Genomic DNA, 19,256 nt, shown 5'->3' on the forward strand with positions numbered 1-19,256 from the left:
TTTCTAATTATGTGTTAAGCAAACTAACGACCAAACAAAAGAACAAAGGGAAGTCGTCGATTCCCAGTTACCCCCTTACACATTTATTCACTTTTCTTTCCCTACCAGAGCTACCGATACTACCGGTAATTCTACCATTTACTACGTCATCTATGTAGCGTACCAAAACTACCGAACCGTAGTGTTGGAAGAGCGCAACTCTGCGTATGTGTTAGATGTGGACGTAGGTGTGTCACTTTCTCCTTCAGCAGAGCTAGTACTTGGTTTTAATGATCTCAATGTGAACGAGATGTTAAAGCCTAGCCTAGGCAGTGAACTTCCTGAGAATGCATTAGACGTCGTCTGAGACGACATACAGGAACACACTCTCTGGCTTAACAGAACCGTCTTAGTGGACAGATTTTCACCATTAGTCGTTCTCCACTGCTATGAGACAGAAACGTTTTCTTACTTGCATAGAATGGTAATTATGACGAAGAACTGATGTACGAGGGTCGTTCAATAAGTAATGCCCCACATTTCATTTTTCTCATAACATATTTATTGTTTAAAGTCAGGATTTGCTGACAATATACGTCCACATGTTTTGTCTATGTCCTGTTTTTCTATGTAGTCTCCATCACGTTACATGGCCGTACGCCAACGATGTGGTAGAGCGTCAATTCCCTGCTAGTAAATGCTTTTGACCTGTAGGCGTACCCATGTTTTCACTGCATGACTGCCACTCTCGTCATCTTCAGAGTTTCCCGCGGAGCTGCCCAAAGAGATGGATGTCCGAGGGTGCCCGGTCTGGACTGTAGGCAATGATGGCCCGAGCGTGGCTCATCATGGAGCAGTTTTTCTGCATTTCCTGAGACTGTAACTTCCTTTACCCACCGCCCAACTGTACTGTCAACCACAGCACCGCCATACACTGCACACAAATGTTTATGGATGTTGCCCACGGCTTCTTTTTCTTCACACAAGAATTCAATAACAGTACACTGCTTGTATCATGAGTCGTATGTAGACGCCATTTTGACGCAAAACTTCGGCTCTACCGTCTGCCAGAACTGTTCTAAACTTCACCGGCAGCCGGCCGCTGTGGCCGAGCGGTTCTAGGCGCTTCAGTCCGGAACCGCGCTGCTGCTGCGGTCGCAGGTTCGAATCCTGCCTCGGGCATGGATGTGTGTGATGTCCTTAGGTTAGGTTTAAGTAGTTCTAAGTCTAGGGAACATATGACCTCCGATGTTAGGTCCCATAGTGTTTAGAGGCATGAGCTGTGGTAAAAATTTCTGTTTTGAAGAGCGCGCCGCAGCGCGTTGTGTGAAGCAATCGCTCTCCCTTTCTGGCGGTGGCGCCGCTGTGGTAATCGTAGTTTTGGTGTCTCCCTGTGGTGGGAAATGGGAAAGGTTGCCTGTTCACGTGCATTTAAGGGGCGCTATGAGCTCGCCAGTTGGTCAGTCTGGGTGAGTCTGGAGTCAGTCTGGGGTCAGTCTCTCTTCCCTAGCTTGCTAATCTGTCTCTCGTCAGAATTTGTGGCGCAGTGAGAGACCTCAGCGAGTGGTCGCCCGGTCGGGGGCTTAGTTCCTGCATCTGAGTCTGCGCGTTAGGCCGCCAGTCTGCCCGAGTTTGCTCAGGCAACGGTTATTGGCGGTTGGATCGATCGGTTGGTCGGTCAAGCACTGGGGCACAAGATGAATTGTCCGCCTTGAGCGTCGGCGCATGTGAAGTCGCCACGTCAGTCTAGTGAGCCGCGCCGTATAGTGAGGGGTAGTGGCTTCGCGGTCGACACGAGAGCAACAGGAGTCAACCCATGACATCGGTCTGGCCGGTGCGAGCTGCGACGCCGTGGGACGTGAGATCGGCGCGCCTTCCTGCATCCGCTGAAGCGGCTGGCAACGGACGGTTCGGGAGAGCGTTTTGGGGGTGCTGCGCCAGGTCTTCGCCAGAAATCGCAGTTTATTAGAATTTAAGTGATTGGAGATATGTGTTTCATTTACTTGTTAAATTCTACTTGTTTTCTTGGTGAGGTCACCAGCCGCTTTGTTTTGGGGTCGTCCCACCATTCTACTCCGTTTGCCCACCCGTGGAAAGGTGGTTATTTATGAATTGGGTGGCTCGTTATTCCCTTGTGGAACAGGGGTGGGTTAGAGCAACCTGCGGTTTGGCTTGTTCGGTAATCTCCCTATCAATCTGCCGTACGTTAATAGCTGTCTCTGTCATGTTTGTCGGATTCTGTGTGTTAACGAATTTAAAGTGTAAGGGCCTAATTCCTGAAATATGTTTTTATCTTGCCTATCATCTTGAGAGGCGTTATATGTGTACTGTAGAGCATGTTTGGCCAACCTTGTATAATTTTATGTAAGATTGCATTTCATGGGCTTTTATTTAAATGCTCATTTTAGTATATAAAGTTGCCTCCCTTCCACCGTTATACTTTTCTTAGAAGTTAAAATCAAGTTGCACCTTCGGTGGCAAGTTAATCTTTTAATTTTAGTGTTTTGTACCATTTCCATCCCTCCTACGGGGTGCATAGTTTGTGTGCTTGTGTGAAGTGTTAAAACTTTTACTTTAAGGTAATCTGGTGTGTTGCAGGATTGCACCTGTGTAGTCTTTCAGAGGTTGTTGTGAGCGGTTGTGACTATGGCCGTGTCAAAAGGGAGCGGCAAGGTTCTTATCCCGAAAGCTCATACACTCAAAAATTTGTTTCTTTCTGCCTCTGAATAAATTGTAACTTGATATTTAGAGGATGGTTTCTGCCTATAATTTTAAATCTGTTTCTAAAAAGAAAGGGCTTTTAGGAATAAAATTCCCATTTGTTAAAAGCAATTTCATTTTGATTTCATCAGTTACTCGCTGGAAACTACTTCCACGCTCACATAGTGTGATTAAATGTGTTTATGTTCTTGATGAATCGCTAGTAAATAAAGTAAATTCTTAAAAAAAAGGTTTTGAAATTAAATTCACGGTTTGCGATTTGAATCATTTTTTGAACTTCACCGGCACACAGAAATAACATCAAATGTCCAGTACCAACAAGGACTATTGTGCATGTATATTAATGGCTTTTTTTTTAAAGTGTGGGGCATTACTTATTGAACGAGCCTCGTAATACGACGGTCATGAGCATCGACACTGCTAGATGACGTATTATTGATATCAGTATCTTCTTCAAACTCTCAGCAGTCAATCCTAAACAGTGCTGCGTTATAATGGACTAAAGGAACTTGAACAGCGAACAGGAAAAAAATTCAGTGTTTCAGAGAAACATAACTTTGGTGAGTAGGACGACAGCACGAAAATTACTTTGAACTAATGAAATGAAAGCGACAGCTGTAAAAACAGCCAAAGTTGAGTTGTAGGTCTGTTAGTGGCTGCAGTATGTATAAATGACCTACTGTATAACGATGGAAGGCCAGAGAGGGTGTTAGATATAAAATGGGCACAACAACAGAAAGGTGTTGCCGAATGCCGGAAGCCTGTAGAGGAAGGACGACTGCTGCAGCGGCCAGCGACTGACCCTACGTGGAGCGTCATATACGTAGGCAAGCGGAAGCATGCGTAGCCACAAGAGGGCAAAGTCTATACCACAAGCCGACTGAAACGAAATATGAAGGGCGTCCAATTAGTAGCTTAACACTTTATCTTATGAGCCAATTTCGGTTGAAAAAAATGTGGCTTTTGCTGTCGGACATCGTGTAGAATTCCTGCTTCAGCCCCTATAGTTCCATCAAGTTGCGATAGGCGGTGGTGCTATACGTATCCTTCAAAATGACGTCTGTAATGGAGGTGCGTTGGAAGCAGATTTCTCATTAAGTTTGTTTTGGAGGACAACCAGAGCGTCGCAGATATTCACAGGCGCTTGCACAATGTGTACAGTCAACAAAAGCACGGTTAGACGTTGGGCGAGGCAACGGGGTCGCGCAGAACTTCCCGATCTCCAGCGTTCCGGCCAGCCACTCACAGCTGTGACTCCTGCAACGTTGGAACTCGCAGACACTCTGATTCGATGTGATCGACGGTTCACAATTAAAAACCTCGCTGCTCAATGTGACATATCTGTTGGCAGTGGTAACACACTCGTCTTCCGGTTCGGGTATTTAGGGGTGTGTGTCTGTTGGGTTCCAAAAAGAGCAGCGCAGAACCTCCTGTCTGGAATTATTTGCGCGTTACAAGGCTTTTCGTGACAATATTTTGTCAAACATCGTCATAGGCGATGAAAAATGGGTTCATTACATCGAACCGGAAAGGAGACAGTAAATCATGGATTGGTGCCACACTAGATATCTGAAACAGCGTGTCCTATTCACGTGGCTCGTACGCGCCTGTGGCGTGCGAGTGGGAGCGCTAACACGCTTAGCGAACGTAGTCCGAAGTTGCCGAAGGTTACCGATGCTAATGACAGCCGTGTGAGCGCATGCACACGCGGGTGGCATATTATTCGAAACCTTATTCACTTACACAACTAAGAACATTTATTCGTCATCTGTGAGTAACGAGTGGTAAGGATAATAGATAAATTTGTAGCTCTAATTCTCTGTCATTTATTAAATGAATGTACTTTTCGTTTCTTTTAGATTTGTTTTCAGAGCAACTCTTTTTGAGAAATGACTCCTCAGAAACCCTATTTGATTTACGGAGATCTACCGTTGTGACACAAAAGAAAATACGTTTTATACGCGCAACATACTCCTAAATACGTTATTAATCATGATTTCGATGTATGACTTTGAGCTCATACTCTTCTTCAGTAAAAATTGAGAAATCGCCAATTCTGCTGTAGTTTTATTAATCATGATTTCGATGTATGACTTTGAGCTCATACTCTTCTTCAGTAAAAATTGAGAGATCATCAATTCTGCTGTAATTTTTGGCAAATAATTCGTTGTGATTCCGCTTTAACTTCATTTCACGAATCACATTCCTAATGAAATCGTTTTTTAAGTCCTCATGTCATTCGAAACTCTTGACCAAATTTCTTTGGGTATTATATGTCTCAAATTTTTCGTAAGCCTCTTTGATCATGGACAGCATAGAGGTGAACTACTTGTTTTTAAATCGTGGGTATTTTGCTGCAATAATTGCATTTGGTACAGAAAGGAGGAAAACGCCTTAAAATCATCTCTCGACGTTTTCACTATACACAACTTGCAAGTGTGATGCAATATTTCGAACTGCTTTATATACTCGAAACGAGTGTCTGTTCCGAAATTTATTAATCTCAAAGCTCTACGTAATTGTATAGATGGACGCCGGATCGAAAAACTATTCCATATTTTAGCGGCAGGCTCACTCAGAATTAATCCTAACACCTACGATGACTCTGGACATCTAACGGCACTGCTTAAACGTTTTAGGAGATTTTAAATTAAAATTCTGGTGATGTTAATCGTGAGGAACCACTGGGTTCTTGCTCGCTTCACTTATTTTATAGCACTTCAACTACGATTTGAGAAATTATACTAAGGAGACACGCATATCCGATAGTGTTAGTAATCTAAGAAAGGTTTTGAGAGACATATTGGCAGGTGCACAGAGAGATGAAGGGGACCGAGTCGGTAATGTAGCACGACTGCAATGCACTGGGCAGGCCGTCTATGGCAGCTAATAAAAAAACTACATGCATTGTAGCCCGCATACTGGAGCGCAGCGACAGCCAGCTGGCTCCACGCTGCCCGCTGTGAGCCATCTGCTTCCTGGAGAACTCCTGTGGCTGCCTTCAGTGTCCGTGCAATTGTCGAAGCAGCCAGACCTTCCTTGCATCCTGAAACATATTTCATGATGACTTTCGGCAGCTTGTAGGGCTTGGGGAATTCCCAGTTCTGGAGGGACATACAATATGTCTTCAAGTTTATAGCCGTCTCTTTCTGGTACATTGTTTTGTAAAACACAGCATGCATTTATTGCAATTCCAAATTCATCTAGAACATCCACTGAGCGAAGAAAAATTCTCCGTTCCCCATTTACTTGCCAGTGTGTATTCGATAAACCGCAAAGTCCGAGAAGGTCGATTCTTAAAGGTTCTTTTGTTTGAAATTCCTTGGCAGATTGAAACTGAGCTGGACCGAGACTCGAACTCGGGACCTCTGCCTTTCGTCTGCAAGTGCATGACTCCCGACCAGTCCTCACGGCTCCAATTCCGCCAGTGTTCCGTCTCCTACCTTCCAAACTTCACACAAACTCTTCTCCGAGGGTACGAGAGCTTCTGTGAAGTTTGGAAGGTGGGACACTTAGGTACTGGCGGAATTTGAGCCGTGAGGACGGGTCCTGAGTCGTGCTTGGGTAGCTCAGTCGGTAGAGCACTTGCCCTCGAAAGGTAAATGTCCCGAGTTCGAGTCTCGGTCCGGCATACAGTTTTAATCTGCCAGGAAGTTTCATATCAGCGTTCACTCCGCTGCATAGTGAAAATTTCATTCTTTTGTTTGTTAAACTCCTTCCCCCATAAGGACGCATGAAATTTTCAGATGTACAAAATGCCTCGTCTCCAACAACAACGTGCAGTATTGGTACTCCCTCGTTTGATATGGGGCTTTTTCCGATATTTGTATATTTATACTAATGAAGTTTTCATGCAAAACTCACTGCATAAAAACAGATGAGTCCCTATATTTTTCCACGCTCCAACATCTATTTCAGGGAGGATTTGATCAGCAGTGCGTAAAGCAAGTAAAACGACGGAAACTTAATTTTGGTAATTATAGTAAATAGGTTTTTTACGATAAAAAAAGGATAACACATTCCACATCCATCTCGCTCGGCTGAAAGGTCATGTTTGACTGTCAGCTGGCAGACTAAATTGACTGCTTAATATGGCGGCTGCTTCGTGCGTTATAGTCATAACTGCTAAGGCCGCCCACCTATAAGCATTTTTATGTTTCATTTGTTATGCTGGAAATCAAGATAAGCTGTGCTCAGCTTGAAGAATGGTTTCAGCACTGCAGTACTTAACTAGGCATGTGGTGTTCCCTTGACTTCCTCCCTCCTTTTCCACAGCCAGAGAGAGGGGGAACTATATTTCAACAGGTACTACGAAATACGTTGAAACTGGAGGTGGCATGATTGTTACTGTTATAGGTGAAAGAAAAGATGAGAACAAAGAAATCCGTAGGAAGAACAGGCGATCGGACCCTACGCCTAAGTTCCGTAGTCTGTAACTCAGACCACTGAGCCAAAAAAGGGCATTTCTGGGCAAGCCATTAATAAATAATTTATAAAACAGAAACTGCTCTGAACTAAGGGAACAAATAATAATTCTGTACAAGAAATGAACAAAGAAAATACAGTGGCATAATATGATATTATTTATTTAATTTACAGACCATTTACTGGCGAATACATTTCTTTGAATGACCTAGTTATTCGTGTAATTATCCAGATATAAATCTGTTCGAATAAAACCCACTACACCTTACTCTGCCTTTCTCTTACTGTACATATTATCAAATGTAACGAATCCAACTAGTACACTAACACTCAAGAAAGCCTGCATTCTAGCTGGATTGAAGTATTTTAGTTAATTATAAACAAAGCTGACATTTCATCTACATCTACATCTACATCTACATAGATAGTCTGGAAATCACATTTAAGTGCTTGGCAGGGGTTTCACTGAACCACCTTCATAATTCTCTATTACTGCAATCTCGGATAGCGCGCGGAGAGAAGGAACACCTATAGCTTTCCGTACGATCTCTGACTTCCCTTATTTTGTCATGGTGATCGTTTCTCCATATGTAGGTCTGCGTCAACGAAATATTTTCGCATTCGGAAGAGAAAATTGGTGATTGGAATTTCATGAGAAGACTCCTACGCAACGAAAAACGCCTTTGTTTTAATGATGTCCATCAATAATCCTGTATCATTTCAGGGACACTCTCTCCCCTATTTCGCGATAATACTACGTCACTCTTATCTGGTACGGATCCCACACCGCGCAACAGTATTCTAAAAGAGGACGTACAAGCGTAGTGTGGGCAGTTTCCATAGTAGGTCTGTTACATTTTCTAAGTGACCTGCCAATAAAACACAGTTTTTGGTTAGCCTTTCCCACATTTTCAATATGTTCCTTCTAATTTAAGTTGTTCGTAATCGTAATCCCTAGGTACTTAGTTGAATTTACGGCCTTTAAATTTGACTGATTTCTCGCGTAACGGAAGTTTAAAGATTCCATTTGGCACTCATGTGTATGACCTCACAATTTTTGTTACTTACAATCAATTGCCCTTTCAGTTGCCACACTCTCAAAGTAAACCTTTTTAGTTTGTTCTGTTTGGAATGTGTCTAAATGTCTGTGCGATCTTAGCAGCTGACTGGAAGCAAGCATTAATTCATCAGGTATTATTTCCGTTGTATCCTCGACGTTACTGTAGTGTCTTCGTCTTCACTGTTGAGTCTTGTACCTTAGGAAACAAGGGAGAGGATGCACCCATGTATTAACATTGTTCTTCATTTACTTAAACAGATATCTGCTACTTTGACAGCGTCCTTATGTTGTGGTACAAGCTCTTCAACACTAGTCCTCGTTAGCCTCAATGCTGGTGAAGTACAAGTCCCGCTATAAACACCACTCTGGTCGCAATACACTCTCGTAGCCGGTGATGTGAACTGACAGACGCCAAACTAGAAAGCGAGTTAGTGCCCCAGTGACTGAGCTAGTGTCTGAGCGACTGCGCTAGTGACTGACACTGACTGATACTGAGCTAGTGACTGACAGACTGAGCTGAGCGCTCTGGTCTGCTGTGGCGGTCTGAATACTTGCTTATATGGATATGGTGTCCGTTATTTCGGACATGTCCGAAAGAATAGACACCATATCCATATAAGTACAGGGTTATTACAAATGATTGAAGCGATTTCGCAGCTCTACAATAACTTTATTATTTTAGATATTTTCACAATGCTTTGCACACACATACAAAAACACAAAAAGTTTTTTTAGGCATTCACAAATGTTCGATATGGGCCCCTTTAGTGATTCGGCAGACATCAAGCCGATAATCAAGTTCCTCCCACACTCGGCGCAGCATGTCCCCATCAATGGGTTCGAAAGCATCGTTGATGCGAGCTCGCAGTTATGCACGTTTCTTGGTAGACGAGGTTTAAACACTCAATCTTTCACATAACCCCACAGAAAGAAATCGCATGGGGTTAAGTCGGGAGAGCGTGGAGGCCATGACATGAATTGCTGATCATGATCTCCACCACGACCGATCCATCGGTTTTCCAATCTCCTGTTTAAGAAATGCCGAACATCATGATGGAAGTGCGGTGGAGCACCATCCTGTTGAAAGGTGAAGTCGGCGCTGTCGGTCTCCAGTTGTGGCATGAGCCAATTTTCCAGCATGTCCAGATACACGTGACCTGTAAAGTTTTTTTCGCAGAAGAAAAAGGGGCTGTAAACTTTAAACCGTGGGATTGCACAAAACACGTTAACTTTTGGTGAATTCCGAATTTGCTGCACGAATGCGTGAGGATTCTCTACCGCCCAGATTCGCACATTGTGTCTGTTCACTTCACCATTAAGAAAAAATGTTGCTTCATCACTGAAAACAAGTTTCGCACTGAACGCATCCTCTTCCATGAGCTGTTGCAACCGCGCCGAAAATTCAAAGCGTTTGACTTTGTCATCGGGTGTCAGGGCTTGTAGCAATTGTAAACGGTAAGGCTTCTGCTTTAGCCTTTTCCGTAAGATTTTCCAAACCGTCGGCTGTGGTACGTTTAGCTCCCTGCTTGCTTTATTCGTCGACTTCCGCGGGCTACGCGTGAAACTTTCCCGCACGCGTTCAACCGTTTCTTCGCTCACTGCAGGCCGACCCGTTGATTTCCCCTTACAGAGGCATCCAGAAGCTTTAAACTGCGCATACCATCGCCGAATGGAGTAAGCAGTTGGTGGATCTTTGTTGAACTTCGTCCTGAAGTGTCGTTGCACTGTTATGACTGACTGATATGAGTGCATTTCAAGCACGACATACGCTTTCTCGGCTCCTGTTGCCATTTTGTCTCACTGCGCTCTCGAGTGCTCTGGCGGCAGAATCCTGAAGTGCGGCTTCAACCGAACAAAACTTTATGAGTTTTTCTACGTATCTGTAGTGTGTCGTGACCATATGTTAATGAATGGAGATACAGTGAATTTATGAAATCGCTTCAATCATTGGTAATAGCCCTGTATATAGTTCTGGCAATACCGGCCGTGACCTTCCTCTTCTGTACGGATGCACACATATTCCCCGAACTCTTACAGGACTTGGAAAGAATGTCTTCCACGAGTAATGAGTGTGTTGGGGTGGGACACTACGAATGTAGTGTGTGGACATGCAAGATGAGAATGTGAGCCTCACAGGAGGCGTGCGCGAGATAGTCCCTACAGTCGCACCAACCTCTGTGCCCTCGGTGGCTCAGATGAATAGAGTGTCTGCCATGTAAGCAGGAGATCCTGGGTTCGAGTCCCGATCGGGGCACACATTTTCACCTGTCCCCGTTGATATATATCAACACCCGTGAGCAGCTGATGGTATTAATATAACTCTAATTTCGTTCTAAATACTTGCAGTCTCGAGAGCGTTGGTGGCCTGTTGCTTGCGAGTCTGTCTTTGGCCTCTCTCCAGATAGGCGCGCTTGATCCAGCACCTTCTATCGATCTTCTTGCTACATCTTCAGCGACTGGTGTGCTGGCGACAGCTTAAGCCGGCACAATTCCACAAAAGTATACAGTTCCACAACTCAAACAATGACCTTCAATAATATTCAATAGCCGGCCGGGGTGGCCGAGCGGTTCTAGGCGCTACAGTCTGGAACCGCGCGACCGCTACGGTCGCAGGTTCGAATCCTGTCTCGGGCATGGATGTGTGTGATGTCCTTAGGTTAGTTAGGTTTAAGTAGTTCTAAGTTCTATGGAACTGATGATCACAGCAGTTAAGTCCCATAGTGCTCAGAGCCATTTGAACCATTTTAATATTCAATATTTTAGTTTTCTTCAAACAATCCTGTTGACAGAACATCCGCAACTGAGCATTGTAGCAGAGGTAGAAAATACTGCTTCAGTTGTAAATTACTTTAGTTTCACACCACCAATTTCGGACTGTTATAAGCCCATCCTCAGGTGTCGTACTGGAAATAGCAAAAGACAGGAGATAACAACACACTGGCGGGTTCGAAATGTTTTTTAAAAGTTTTTAAAACTTTTTAGAAAAAAAATGTTTTTTTTTTATGTGTGTTGCGGAGTGAGAAAATTATCTCCCGTCTTTAACTATTTCCAGTACGACACCTGAGGATGGGCTTATAACAGTCCGAAACCGGTCGTGTGAAAATAAAGTAATTTTCAACTGAAGCAGTATATTCAACCTCTGCTACTTCAATTTTCGTTATACTGTGACAACAACTGGTGAATCTCAGGAATACACTGCATACCTTCCGCATAGAAAACACGGATATACGCCATTTAAAAAGAAATTCTAATTATAAATGCATCTGAACGCTCGCCGGTACCATTAGTGCCGCTAAGTTGTGTCGAAACTATGTAGGCAGTGTGCGTTTCCTTACCCACATGACAAGGCCACGCGGCTGTTGACCGTCACTCAGCGACTGAACGCCGCGTGATACCGAGTGAGCGAACTGCCAGTCGCGTGCTACCGCGTGTGCGTGTATTAGCGAGTGGTGTAGACGAGCGCTGTTCACTCGGATTCGCCATGCTGCTGCAGTGCTCTGCGCCACACCACCACTGCGAAGAAAAAGTTTGATGCCGCACCCTCAACCAGTAAAGTCATGGCGACTGCCTTCTGGGACTCTGACAAGGTCATTCAGGTTGATGTCCTCCCTCGTGGTGCAATGATTGCCTCTGAAGTACACAGGGCTTAAACGGTATAGGCCGCCAAAAAAAAATTCTTCGTAGAACGCAAGTAATTGTTTGAAAATGTCTAGTAACATGTTTGTCCATTACCTACGTTTGTCCCAGAAATAATAACACTTCATCTCGGGAAATGTTTTTCAAAAAGTAGACACTGAACGGCGCACCCGGATTAGACGTGATATGTGGAAACATTATGCGTAGTAGACTGGGAGAATTCATTAAACAGAATCAAAACGCTATGGGTTGCTAACTCCACGCACTCCCCCAACACAGGTGCACTTAGGTAAGCAATCGGTTGGTGTTATTTACCTGCCGGCCGCGGTGGTCTAGCGGTTCTAGGCGCTCAGTCCGGAACCGCGCGACTGCTACGGTCGCAGGTTCGAATCCTGCCTCGGGCATGGATGTTTGTGATGTCCTTAGGTTAGTTAGGTTTAAGTAGTTCTAAGTTCTAGGGGACTGATGACCACAGATGTTAAGTCCCATAGTGCTCAGAGCCATTTGAACCATTTTGTTATTTACCGCTGTGCATATTGTCATCGCGACCGTGAGTCGCAAACAGGTAGGCAACAACGGCGTGCCTGATTGAGTCACTGTAATACTCCGATCGTCGGCAGTCGTCGAGATACCTGTGCAGACGTTATTGTAACTCTGTTAAACGTTATGATGGAAAGTAGATTTACTATCACTGAACTACGCGATATTCATTTAATTTACGGCGAGGCAGAAGGTGTTGCGAGGGCAGCTGTACTAATTTACCGAGAATGCTTCCCTCAATGAAGAAAATGTATGGTAAGGACAACACGCACACACCCGAGCCCGGGGAGGACTCGAACCTCCGAAGGGGGGAGCAGCGCGAACCATGGCAAGGCGCCTTAGGTCCCTCGCGGCTCCCACAATGAAGACTTCCTGCTCGACCAACATTTCTTGCTGCTCACCAAAGGTTTGTATCAGCACAACTCTCTACTTTTACTCGATTATTTTGCAACTCATTCGTAACAAAGTACAGTTCATATCTTTACCTACTCACATTTAATTCTGTATGCTCTGACATGCTCTAGTGTTATTAAATAAGTCATGACAGAATACATCTTACAGTACGTATTTAATTTGCGTAGATTGATACTGGCTCTTTAGTACCCCGCAAAGAAGGCAGAGGCCCACAGCGCGAATAACGTGCACTGGAATCTGAGGAACAAATACTGAACCACATCCAAGAATATCCTATTCAGAGTAGTAGAAGCATCGCCCGCCAGGTGGGTGTATCGCACACTGCCGTTTATCGCACTTTGAAAGAGGAGCGTCTGTGGCTTTACCAAGAGACTTTTCAGGGTCGGTTTTGTTACAAAGTGCGCAGCATGATTTTGTATACAAAATACTCGTCACAGACGAAGCGCGTTTCACTCGTGACGGAGTGGACTATACAAAATCCGTGCCGAATAATAGCAATTCATTTTTCAGCGCCGCTTTTCCGTAAATGTATGGGCAGGTATAGGGCATTATTGGGCCTTATGTTTTACCTCCACGATTGACTGATAAATATCGAACCTTTCCAGAGGAAACATTGCTACCAACCTTTATTACAAAATATTCCGTTAGCTGTACATCATAACATAAGGTTCCTCCACGATGGTGCTCCAGTCCACATTGGTCACAGAGTACGAAGCTTTTTGAACAGACGGATTCCAGGACGATGGATAGGATATTTTGGTTCACGTCGATGGCCAGCACGTAGTCCTGGATTTTTACTTTTGAGGCCATATGAAGGAAGTTATTTTTGCTCAGCGAGTAAATAATGTGGACGAACTTACGCAGAGGATTTTTGATGCTGCCAATTCCTTACCGGTAAATGTGCATGTGTGTGAACGAGTGCTACGAAACTGGTTTTACCGTAATAAAGCGTGTGTCGAATCGAATGGTGGGTATTATTGGTGTAACCGGGAACGAAGTAAAGGGGATTTCATTTTCGTTTCGCTACTGTTGTAGTGCCGGCCACGGTGGCCTAGCGGTTCTAGGCGCTTCACTCCGGAACCGCGCGATTACTACAGTCACAGGTTCGAATCCTACCTTGGGCATGAATGTGTGTGTTGTCCTGAGGTTAGTTAGGTTTAAGTAGTTCTACGTTCTAGGTGACTGATGACCTCAGATGTTAAGTCCCATAGTGCTCAGAGCCATTTGAACCACTATTTTTTTTTTTTTTTTTTTTTTGAGCTGTTGAGCTGTTGTAGAGAAGGAAAACCATTTGAATTTAATTTTCGTTACGGTATTGTTGTAAAAAGAGGAAACAGTTTAAGTTTATCGTAATTATTGCACAACAAATTACGTGCTAATCGGTTCATTTTGTACTAAGGGAAACACATTTTATTTGATGTTAGCTTTTCTTTACTACCACGACCTTCCTTATGGTAATATTGTAAAAGAGAAAAGGTCTGGTTGTACTTAAGTCATTGTTTACGTAAGACGAATGCACCTTTTTGACACTCCAGTGACCGTTTACGGTGGCTTGTTTCGGTGGTACCTAGCCACCGCCCTGCGTCGTTGTACACGTCCAATGTTTACATTGCTACGGCCCCTCAATTACCTTTCTCTGACTGTCGCGTCGATGTCGGTAATACACAAGCAAGATCGTGTGCCGTCAGTTGACAATGTATATAGAAATTAGGCTACTATCAAACCTACAAATATCTGCCTATTATGCATACAAAAATAAAGACCGTTATACAATGATATTTTATTAGATTTCTTTGTCAAGCATACCGAGATGAACAATCTGTATAATTTTGGCAGCTTATGCCTTTTACACCCTGTATTGTGCTACGCTCAGGAAATTGAAGAAACGTCGCCACAAAATTGCAAACGAACCTCTTCTTCTCCGCGACAACACAAGGCCTTAGGCAAGTCTGCACACCCTAGAAGAGCTCACAAGACTTAATTGGACTCGTCTTCCTTATCCATCCTACAGGCATATCTCGCATCTCCCGGCTTCCAACTGTTTGGCCCAATGAAGGTTGCACTGTGCGGGAAGCGGTACGTGGATGACGGGGTGTTTATTGGTGCAGCAAGCCGTTCGCTCCGGCGTCAACCAGTAGAATAGTACCGCCCGGGCATACAGGCCACCCCAATAAAATGGCGTATGGCCGTCGCACTGAACGGAGGTTTATCTTGGAACGTAGGTTTTTGTAGCCAAAAGAGTATAGAGTAATATGGTATATTGGAATCCTTGATAAAAGCTACGTGCTTTCAGAAAAAGAATGTGTTGTATTATTATTGAACGCTCCTCGTCTATAGGTCCAGGAAAAAAAAGTCTGCAATGCAAAGCTAACAGCTTACTTGACTGATTGGTCGCTCCAAGCGATTTCAAGGTGATCACTGGATTCTCTGCCCACGGAAAGGGTCGGCAAAGGATTAGGGTAAATGCTGCGTAGGTGTCGCCATGGCCTGACAAGCGCAGGATATTCAACGAATAACGAAAAAAATAATACAATACCATTTGGTTACGCGTGCATGCGTGTATGTGAATGTGTGCGTTCTACCACTAAATCGTATGTAAGATTTGCTTCCGAATGATGGTGAACCGTAACATATCGCAGTGAGTGCATCATTTTTTGCCGTCTAAGAACTGAAATATTTTGGTAGTAAAAAGACAAAAACGTAATGGGTGTCGTGCGGAGGGCGTCTTACGGAATTGGCGGTACGCTAAGGTGATGAAACTCACGAGGTAACGACGTACACATATAGCGTTAGTATCGAGTGCACAGGGTGTAAAAGGGCAGTACATCGGCGGAGTTGTCATTTGTACTCAGCTGATTAATGTGAAAAGGTTTCCGATGTGATTATGGCCGCGCAACGGGAATTAGCAGACCTTGCCGCGGAACGCATTGCACATTAGAATCCGGAAATCGTTAGGGAATTCAGTTTTCCGAATTCCACAGCGTCAAGAGCGTGCCGAGTATATGAAATTTCAGGCAGCTCAGTGGGTCACGGCCTTCACTTAACAACCGAGTGCAGCAGCGTTTACATAAAGGTGTCAGTGCTAACAGATAAGCTACACTGCGTGAAATAACCGCAGAAATCAATGTGGGACGTACAACGAACGTATCCGTATTTGGCGTTAATAGGCTACGGCAGAAGACGACCGACGCGAGTACCGTTAGTAATACCACGACATTGCCTGAGCGCCTCTCCTGGGCTCGTGAGCATATCGACTGGATCCTAGAGGACTAGGACACCGTGGCCTTATAGGATAAGTCCCAGATTCAGTTGCTAAGAGCTGATAGTAGGGTTCGAGTGTGGCGCAGATTCCACGAGGGCGTGGACCTAAGTTGTCAACAAAGCACTGTGGAAGCGGGTGGTGGCTCCATAACATTATGGACTGTGTTTAGGTGGAATGGACAGGGTCGTCTGATCCAACTGAACCTCAAATTGACTGGAAATGGCTATGTTCTCCTACTTAGAGACCAATGACTGTGTTTACATAGAATGGGCTGGGTCGTCTGATCCAACTGAACCTCAAATTGACTGGAAATGGCTATGTTCTGCTACTTAGAAACCAATGACTGTGTTTACATGGAATGGGCTGGGTCGTCTGATCCAACTGAAAAATTGACTGGAAATGGCTATGTTCTGCTACTTAGAGACCAATGACTGTGTTTACATGGAATGGGCTGGGTCGTCTGATCCAACTGAACCTCTAATTGACTGGAAATGGCTATGTTCTGCTACTTAGAGACCAATGACTGTGTTTACATGGAATGGGCTGGGTTGTCTGATCCAACTGAACCTCTAATTGACTGGAAATGGTTATGTTCTGCTACTTAGAGACTAAGGACTGTGTTTACATGGAATGGGCTGGGTCGTCTGATCCAACTGAACCTCAAACTGACTGGAAATGGCTATGTTCTGCTACTTAGAGACCAATGACTGTGTTTACATGGAATGGGCTGGATCGTCTGATCCAACTGAACCTCTAATTGACTGGAAATGTTTATGTTCTACTACTTAGAGACCATGTTTCCAAACATCGATGTCATGTCAACGTGCCATAATTGTTTTTGATTGGTTTGAAGAACATTCTGGACAATTCAAGCGAATCATTTGGCCCCTCCCAGATAGCCTGACATGAATCCCCTCGAACATTTATGTGACATAAACGAGAGGTTAGCTGCGGCACAAAAATCTGCACGGTAAATATTTTTGCAATTATGTCTAGCTATATTGTCAGCATGTCTCAATATTTCTGCAGGGGACTAACAAAGTCTTGTCGATCTGTTGCACTACTCTGGGAAAAAGGAGATCCAACACGACTTTAGGAGGTATCCCATGACTTGTCACCTCAGTGTATTTTTGAAACTTCTCGGTACAACGTAACGGTGACAATCTGATGCTGTGAACTGCCTGCATACACTACTTGTTTTACCAAAGTGCATAGTCGATAAAAAACACAGAAGTATTGCCGTAACTGTATGTATTGCGTAATAAACGCCGTAATAGTTTCTTAAACAATCTGTCAGTGCCGTCGAGCTTTATCATTTTCGTCATTCTTCACCAGATATGTGCCGTCCAAACTCGGTACTTCTGTGGCTGGGATGGAAATGCAAATGAAGCCGCCGTGCATACAAGCCTTTGTTCAAATGTTCAAAAATGTGTGAATTTTTAAGGGACCAAACTGCTGAGGTCATCGTTCCCTAAGCCTACACTCTACTTAACCTAATTTAAACTAACTTACGCGAAGGATAACACACACAACATTGTCCGAAGGAGGACTCGAACCTCTGACGGGTGCAGCCACCTTGACCGTGGCAAGACGCCCCAGACCGCGCGGCTACCCCACGCGGCAAGCCTTTGTTCAGTCTGTCTCAAAGTGACTCTGGTGCAGTAGTGTCTAGCTTGAAGGCGAGGCAAATCCGAAGTTTCGTGTCCAGTAACACGGTACGAAGAGCGCTATCTTTAAGGAATTCATAATTGGAGCTTCCTTTTTTTTATATCCACGGCGGACTGTAATGACACTTCCAACATATTTCAGAAAAGTTGCTAGCAAAACTCATTTACTTTTGTACACCTCGTAGAATAAACCGAATAATGTGGGTAGAACAACACAGTCTCGATACACGAGTTTAAGCTGCAAATGAAAAGGCTGACAACATCGCCTACTTTCCGCTTGCCCGTTGTACAAGAAACGACTTCACCGCAGCGAGATACGATAGTGCTCTGGAAACCTGCTTTCTCCGGAAGCAGCTGTCGCTTTACACCCTTCCGTTATTCCCAGCGATAGCCACTACTTACTTCCGCGGACAGAGGTTACCGCGTGAAACAGAAATCGCAATTACTCACTTCTGTCTACGGAATGTGGCTCAGTAGATGAGTGAAAGTACTGCAACACTAATCGTGACAGAAGTCTAGCAGATGCATTTATTATCAGTTGCGTTTGCGATATACGAGGTTCGGCAAAAATGTAATGAAGCTATCTGCAATAATAAGGAACTACTTGTGCCGTATTATCGCGCAATATTTTTTATTGTTGTTTTTATTTATTTATTTTTATTTCGAACTGTATACTTAAATTGTGGGAGGTTTCATCAAAATCTATCAAAGCAAAAGGCATGTGGGCAATATACAGTAACCTTCTCCCAGAACGAGGAGGTTTACGGATACTTACGACAGTATTACATGGTTAGCTCTACAATCAAAAACACTTCACATTAGTGTTATAGGCGCATTGACACTGTGTACTCTTGCACTGTACTGAGTGAAGTAACCGTAAGTAATTTCGTTAGATGTTATCTCACTGAAAAAAAAAGGTTGCAGTATGTTATTGACATGGCCATAGTTTAGTAGAAAAAGATTGTCCGATGATTTCTGTTACACTAATTACACACCTACACTCCTGTTGGGCAGCTGATGTCGGCAGCAGTATATGAAATGCGCAGTTCTCTCTCTCTCTCTCTCTCTCTCTCTCTCTCTCTCTCTCTCTCAACCCCCCCCCCCCTCCCTCACTCACACACACACACACACAGGTGACAATTATAGCACTATATGAAATAAAATCGTCATAACTTCTGAACTTTTTGCGTTAGGCCGTTTAAACTGCACAATTGGCCGCAGGGTATGATGGGAATTAGTATGCGCATGCGCACGCCTCTTGTTGTTGTCGCCCATTTGCACGTGAAAATGTCAAGGTAAACATACAGCGCTTGTGAAGGCGTACTATGCTGGCGATAACAGCCCAACTGCGGTTCAAAGTAAATTTGCGACCAACTTCAAGCTGAAGACAACCGGTCAAAGTGTGCTAACAATCAAGAAGTCGGTTCGCAAGTTTGAGAGAATGGCTAATGTTCGTGATGACAGTGTTGGCAACGTCTCTCTTCCAAAAAGGGTGAAAACGCGTGAAAACATCGAGAAGACACGCGCTGTGTTTCAAACCAGCCCCAGGAAA

The sequence above is a fragment of the Schistocerca nitens genome, chromosome 1, assembly GCF_023898315.1.
Source record: "Schistocerca nitens isolate TAMUIC-IGC-003100 chromosome 1, iqSchNite1.1, whole genome shotgun sequence".
NCBI classification, from domain to species: Eukaryota; Metazoa; Arthropoda; class Insecta; order Orthoptera; family Acrididae; genus Schistocerca; species Schistocerca nitens.